At 41.0% G+C, this 5,397-nt stretch overlaps 1 long non-coding RNA gene across 1 annotated transcript; it reads right to left on the bottom strand.

The window, feature by feature from the left end:
* Positions 1-1,354: 1,354 nt before the first annotated feature.
* Positions 1,355-5,009, bottom strand: LOC124850997. The gene is made up of 3 exons (XR_007032122.1): positions 4,982-5,009; positions 4,078-4,148; positions 1,355-3,586 (listed from the first exon to the last, which is right to left on the bottom strand). It is a non-coding gene; the product is annotated as an uncharacterized LOC124850997 (long non-coding RNA).
* Between the last annotated feature and the right edge of the window lie 388 nt (positions 5,010-5,397).

Below are 5,397 nucleotides of genomic sequence, written 5' to 3'. Positions count from 1 at the left end.
AGGATTCTTTATGTGGTTTGTCTCTCCCAGCCATTCTGGTCTCAGATTTAAAGCTACTATTTTCATGAAAGCTGAAAATAGTTAAATTTGGTTCACAACGTTATAGGTAATGATCATCTATTATCATATCATCTGATCTATAATATGAAACACCAGGAAGGAGAGGCCTTTCCATAGCCATGGCAGATGACATTATGCAATGTTCCTCCCACCCACTCTCAGGCGTGATAATCTCATTGGTGACAAAGTCTCTCAGCAACAGCAGCAGCAGCAGACACCCATGAAACACTTCCAATGTATTCAGAATGTATTCAGCCATTACACAGCAGATACAATGATTTCATGGTGTTGGTTAAGGAATGAAATACAAATTAACCAGGAAAATTGACACATTTTTTTGCAGGGTACCTAGCCATGTATATGATGGTACATCGGTAAACAAGCACTACATGGATCATCATCAGTCTTGTGATATAAACTGCAGATTTGTGAGCTGTAAATTCATGCAACGGATTGAATCATCAATCCACATCTGATGAATAGGGAGGTCACTGAAGTTCACTGAACTCACTGTCATGCTCAAGACCCAATTTGAGACAACTTTTACTCCGTGACATTGAGCATTATCCTGCTGGCAGTAGCAAATAGAAGATGGTAAACATAAAAGAATGAACATGGTCAGCAAAATACTTTGCTGACACAAAATGTGATCCTACTGTCTATTAGCCTCATTTGCAAATATCTGATAATGGCCGGGGATTATACCCGGACTCCACGAGAAGTGATTTTAGTCACTAACCTTGGCTTCTGCTGATGTATGAGCAGATATTTTCAAATATCTCCCACAAAAACTACAAAACTCGTTCACAGACATTGTGGAAGCATCATCACTGGGATTTCCTCTCAACTCTAGTCTGTTTACATTTTCCCATCGCTCAACAGACGTCACATGATTCGTTGCTGCGTCCGTTGGTAAAGCCTCTTGGAAATTGAAAATGAACTGAGAGGTCCCTGACTAATACGCATAGTGTAGAGTATTAGTCTGGCTATGCCAGGTTTACCATCTATGGCAGGGGTCAGCAACCTGCAGGTCTGGAGACACTCTGCAGTGGCTCACTAAAGCTTTGAATTTTTTTTTTATATGGAAATAAAAATTCAAAGGGAACACCTTATTTTGGAGATTGAGGTGATACTGTGACACTGAAATAAAATAAAAAGTGTTTTAATATTTCTATGCGTCACATCCATACTGTTCTACTGATCTTTAATCCTCTTCGTCGTCCGGACAGTAGTCGGGGAGCAGGGAGATAGTTTCTTCCAGGGCCGAAGCTGTCTGCTCAAGGACCAACCCCTTTCTTTTCCCCCAACAGTGCGGTGAACAGACACACAGAGACTTCTGAACCGAGTTGTTGCTGCATTTATTATCGAACATCAACTGAAACTTTTACTTGATTTGCTCCACTCTCTCTTTCTCGCTCAACTTCATGCACTGCCCCATTCACAACAGGAGTTATATGCCACTCATACATGACAACAGACCCCCGCCTCTATACCTTCCGCCTTTAGGTGGCTAATCTTGAGTTCAGAGAATTAGAGCTGTGCCTCTCTCTGCAAAGACCGTCAAGGACAGGACCATTAAGATGGCAGCAAACATCACCAGTCAACAAATTGAGGACATTAATTCAGCTCCAGCATACCCAATCACCTGTGATGAGTCAAGTGATGTTAACGATATTGAGGAGACAGCGCTGTTATGCAGATATGTGAACTCTGATGGTCGGCAGGAAAAAATCATTGAGTTGATACTGATAAAAGGCCAAACACGGGGGGAGGACATTTGTGATGCTGGGGTGAATTGTTTAAAAGCCACCTAGTATGAGAGGAGCACAGAAGGGGTTTGTGACTTTACTTCAGAAGTCACTGGATCTAAAGCTGCTGATGTTTCACTGCATCCTGCACCAAGAAGCACTGTGTGCTCAAACATTTCCCCCCGAATACATGGACGTGATGAACCTCGTAATTCAGATTGTGAACAAAATATAGGCAAAAGGATTAAACCCCCGACAATTCTGTTCAGTAGGGGTGTGAGAAACCCCTACCCCTACACGTGAACATGCAAAACCAAGGGGTAGGGGCAAGGGGTGATATGAAATGGTGGATGATTGCGCCTTAGACTTAACTTCAACAACCATATTACCATGGTTTCAAAGTGATCCCACTACCACCTTAAGAACATATTGAGGAAAAGGACTTTATCTTCAGTCAACCTGATGACTGTAATGGTGTCTGTACAAACAATAAAATCAATCAGACAGCTGCAGCTGTTTCACTATAATATCGTGATATCATGTTTTTGATACTGTATCGATTCTCAAAAACACTATATTGATTTTTTATTATTACTTCTCGTGCAAAGATTCATGGCAAGCAGAGGTTCATTTTGTGTTGTAACGCCGACCGTTAGATGGCAGTGTGCAGCCATTTCACTACAACGCAACAACGTGAACTGGGACCGGAAGTAACACAAAAAAAAACACTTCGGCGCTAACAGAGATGTTGTTGCTAACCATGGTTGACCATGGCTGCATCAAAAAACATTAGACTGGCTCCCCCGGCATACAGAGCCATGCCGTTTGCAAAATGTGCCATGCCAAAATAAAACACTCACACAGCAAACGGCCAACGCTAAACGAGACGATCAGTCTCATCTCTCTCTGGACCAAATTAACTCACCGAAGTTACCATCACCTCAACTCGTGCAACCAAAATAACTCAGTCAATACTTTTCTTCACTTGCAAAGATATTCGCCCTCTCAGCTTTTGTAGAGAACGAAGGCTTCCGTAATATGGTGCACAAAATGGAGCATCTTTATGCTATACCCTCCCAGTAACATTAACATCACTGTGCCAAAGTTGTACAATGAGGTGAAAACAAGGGCGCTGGAATCTCTCAGCTCGGCTGAAAGAGTTCACTTGCTCACTTTTATTTTCATTGATACAGGCAGATGTAATTCCTTTTTTGTGAGATTTCACAGCAAGTGTTTTGTTGTTTTGGATGTTACAGTGACTATACAGTCTGCATGTTTATGTGTAACACACTTTACATTTTTTAATAACTTTATTTTTCACCTGAAGTAAACTTTTTTTACTCAGATTGGACTGAAAATAGATTTTAAAAATCGCAATATATTGACTTGATTACAGTATCCTAATATATCACAATATATTGAATCAAAACCCCTGTATCGGTATACGTATCGCATTGCCAGATTCTTGCTAATACACAGCCATAGTCGACATCGCATATTCTGATCTCCTGCTGCAGAACAAAGTCCGGTGGCTGTCCAGGGGAGAAGTGCTGAAACGGTTTGCTGCGTGTCTGGCAGAAGCCTCACCCATCCCAACCTGGAACATCCAGATTGGCAGGAAAAGCTGCACTTTATAATGGATATGACAGGTCACCTTAACACGCTGAACAAAAGTCTCCAGGGAAAAGGAAGCACTGCCCTGCAGATGCTGGAGGATGTTTTGGCGTTTGAGCGCAAGATGACAGTGTTTGAGATGTACTCTCTCTCACTTCCCCTCCCTGAAAGAGTTCAAATAATCACACAATAACATAAGTAGTATTTACAGCGTGCGATTGTCGTAATGCAAACTGTATTTGGGGAAAGATTCAGTGAGTTCAGAAAGGAAAAAAACACATTATTCTTCCCTGTCACACCACTAGACATTGACCCATCCCTGCTGAACATGTCCGCATTCACAGTAGTAAGTCAACTCGATCTTCCAATGGAACTAGCCGATAAAGCTGATAAACACTTATGGGTGTCCAAGTTTAAAAGCCTGACAGCTGATCTCGAAGCCCGTCAGAAGGCTGTTCACTCTCAGAAGCACAAATTGAGCGATATTGAAAACCTCCCCAAACCCGACAAACTTGTGAAACGTGGAATTCCATTCCCGACACACATGAACATGAAAAAGTATTCATTTGGAGTCCTGTCCTCCTTGGGATCCACTTACATATGCGAACAGGTTTTCTCAAGTATGAACTACATCAAATCAAAATATCACTCGCACCTCAGAGATGATAGCCTGCAGTCCTGCGTGAAGATTAAAGCCACGTCTTACAGCCATGATATAGATAAGCTCTGCAGTGATGTTCAGAAACAGGAATCACATTAAACAGTTGAGAACACTATGGTTTAATAGGCTATAATTTAGCAAATAAATATTTGTTTTAAACTCTGAGCTGATGTAGTTTTATTTTCAGGCTGGACAGTTGATTGCTGTACGTGGTTGAAGAAAAAACAGAAGAGGATGATCATTCTGTTCTTGTTAATTAATTCAAACAAAACACATTTTTTAAATTTTATTTTCCACAAATTAAGGGAAGGACCAAAATAGGCCTGCATAGTTCTGTGTTTTATTTCAAAGAAGGCCTACACATGCCAGTGTTTTTTTTTTCTCCTCTTCATAAGAGTTGGTGTTTCCCAGTTCAAAACAGCAATCAGATGACAAGTATTGTTTGTTCAACAGTCAGGTGGACATGGCTCATCTGGATCTTAGGGAAAACTTAATTCAAGGCCTTCAATATCCTTGTCTATCTTTTCTTCATCCAGTCTTTTTAATGGATAAGGGCGCATTTTTATTGTTTTTTTTCATGTCACTTCATTTCTTTACGAATTAGTTTTCAAGTGACAATGCTTCCAAGCAGACATGCGCATTATATTTGTTTGATTGCAGCCCAGAGAAGCATAATTCCAACTCGACATTAAAACTAAGGCAAATCTGAATTTGTATTAGCGGTGCAATAGGTTGCAGGTCTGCATGATTCCACACTTCAGCATGTCTGTTGTAGAAGGACCAAATGTCTCTACGGATCTCATCTCCTCTCTGTTAGACTCCACACATAAATAAAAGTCAAATATAATAGATTAATCTACTAAATATGCATGTTGGTACGGTAGCTGCTTTGTCTTACATGCTGGCCCTGTGCTCTTCAAAGTCAGCAGGTACCATTTAGATGATCGAAGTGAGTCATGACGACAACTGGCTGTTGCCAAGTGGAAACACATCTGTCTCCTGCAAAGCAGAAAGTGTAGGACAACATGTTAATTTAAACTGACAGCCATGGATCAAAGGATGCACTGCCTTTGATTGCATTTGGGCCCCCACCACAATGTCGAACGTTACTGGTCAGCTGTTTCAGACCGTAGGAATTAAAAACAGATGAAGCCAAACGAGGAAGACTGGAATATCACGGTCACATTTAACATTACAGGGACCCAGCAGGGGTGAATGAATTGCTTAAATGAATCTCTGTAATATGCTGCCAGGGAAAAAATGGTGATGTAACAGATGTAAATACTTCCTGCTGACTTCAAAAAGCATCAAAGA

Source organism: Scophthalmus maximus, chromosome 14 (genome assembly GCF_022379125.1).
Source record: "Scophthalmus maximus strain ysfricsl-2021 chromosome 14, ASM2237912v1, whole genome shotgun sequence".
Taxonomy (NCBI): Eukaryota; Metazoa; Chordata; class Actinopteri; order Pleuronectiformes; family Scophthalmidae; genus Scophthalmus; species Scophthalmus maximus.
The sequence above is the reverse complement of the archived record's forward strand: the minus strand, read 5'-3'. Positions and strand labels throughout refer to the sequence as shown.